Source organism: Prunus dulcis, chromosome 6 (genome assembly GCF_902201215.1).
Source record: "Prunus dulcis chromosome 6, ALMONDv2, whole genome shotgun sequence".
Lineage (NCBI taxonomy): Eukaryota > Viridiplantae > Streptophyta > Magnoliopsida > Rosales > Rosaceae > Prunus > Prunus dulcis.
The window spans coordinates 13,894,348-13,896,696 of record NC_047655.1 but is presented as its reverse complement, the minus strand read 5'-3'; positions in this window follow the sequence as shown (position 1 = coordinate 13,896,696).

Sequence of the window (2,349 nt, the reverse complement as noted above, 5' to 3'; positions counted from 1 at the left end):
ATTTCTCTACCGGTTCAGACACCGGTGCAGTTCCTGTCCAATTTGAAAATCTCATCTCCTTACATCGAGATAACTGTCTAATTTTCCTATGGATACCACCACCATTTGGGCCCAACTTGAGAAGAAAACGAGGATGCACAGAGTGCNAAGTCTACAGGAAGTAAAACCTATGCTCTGATACCAAATTGACAGGACCCGACCCAATTTTCACTTTGAAATTCGAGCCAAGTCCTGTGCGTGTCCGACACCTGGCGAATGTCGGGCACAAATGACCTTTTTGCTCTCTTACTTCAATTTCTCTNTAAAATTCCCTTAGACTTCTGCCGAAAATTTGGCAGAATCTCCCCTGTATTTTGATCAGTCCCAAAATGTTTCACCTATTAAACATTCAACTAATCCACACCAACTGCCAGAATAATTCAAATAACAAAATCCCAACTCCAGTTTTCTTTTCAGTTTCAACGAGATATCAGAGCATTTTCTAAATTTCAAGGTTTTTAGGGATTTTCTATAAACTCTACCTGACTTGAAGCGCTGAGGTTATGAGTGGCCCCGTGGTGGATCCTGCGTACGTCTACAGCCTGGGGGTAAAAACAGTTTGAAGATGTGAGTGGACCAACATAAGAATTCTTGAAAACAGTTTAATAATCAAAATAACCCCCTCTATAGAAATGGTTAAATAAACTGAATACGCACCTTCCATTTAAAGCTTACTAAACTCAAAGCATTCCATATAAATTATAATCAAACTCGATGAATTTTATTCAAAAGCACTGAAATCAAGGTTGTATAAAACACTGAAATCAAATTTGTATAAAAGCACTGTACTCGAGCCTTGCATAACTGAACAAACTGTATAAATGTATTAATGCCTGGAAAATCAGAAAATCTGATATAAAACAACTGAAAATCATAATTAAATAAAAGAGACTCAAAATCCTTTGAAAATACCACCTATTTGTACCCCTGTCATAACCGTCAATTCCCTGGCAGGTCTCGGGCGCCACGCAGTCCACCCGAGCCGCAAACTGGCGAAATCAGGGGACTATGATCAGCNTGTCCCGCCGGCAGATTCCTCGGTGACACCAAGTCAGCTCGAGTCGCTCTGGCAGGATGCAGGGGACCGTAGTCAGCCTGATCCGCAANNNNGGCAGGTCTCGGGGACATAAAGTCAGCCGAGCCGCAATCCTGGCAGGTCTCGGGACACCAAGTCTGCCGAGCCGCAAATCCTGGCACTCNCGGTCCGAGCGTCCCCGAAACTCGTGAGGCAAGTCAAGTGCACTGACTGAACTATAATCAGACTGGATGTNCGTAGACATCGGTCCGACTCTGGGTAATCACCATAAAGAAAAACGGGTACGAGGTGGTTTTAAAATAAAGTCCTTTTAAAAAGAAATATCTGAATAATAACTGTAAAACTCAAGTCGTGCTGCGGTCTTAACTGATTCATAACTCAAACTCTGTTTCTGTAACTGGTAAATAAGCAGCACCGACTTATAGAATTATTACTGTACTGATCATATTCAAAATCGTATTAAAACTTACTCAAANACTGAATGAAGAAACTTACTCAAATAAACTCATTTATAAAACTCATTTATATAAAATCATTTATAAAATCTATTTTATATAAAAGCACATCAATTCATATAAAAGCACATCAATTCATTCATGAAATCTGATTTATGAAAGAAGGTCCACTCACAGATGGTCCAAGCTACTTCGACCCCTCGAAGGTCTCCTTTACACTTCTGCCGAGCTCCTGGTNCCTGATTACCCCGAAAGATTAAATTAATAAACTGCTGAATAAAACGAAATTCAACTAAACACCCTGCCCCCGGCTCCTAGAAATACAAACACTTAATCAAGTTATTCCTATGCCCGCCTCAGCTTTTTAAACAGTTAGGCCGGCCTCAAGAGAGAACCTCGATAAGCCATGAGTTGCTCGATAGGCCGATCCGGGACCCCGTGGGTCCACGGTCTCCGATGGCCAAGCTGAGCTTCCCGAAAAGTTTCTCATAGGGCGGGAACCAAGTTCTGCGAAATTGGTCCGAATCGGACGGTCGGATTGGCTAAAATCGCGTTATCGCTTAAAACCCTAACCCTAGCCCCAGGGTTCGCGATTCCGGAGTATCCGGGACTCCGATTCACAATCCGTCGAATGCTACGCGATCCTGACGTCACATAGACCGACCTATCCAAAATTCAGCGCGATCCAATGATCACACGACACTGCACCTACGGATCGNGCGATATGGAGAATCCGTTCGGGGCTCAAACGGACTCCGAATTGAGATCCGCGAAATCCCACGNNCTCGTGACGACACGAGGACCTCAAAACTGGCCAGA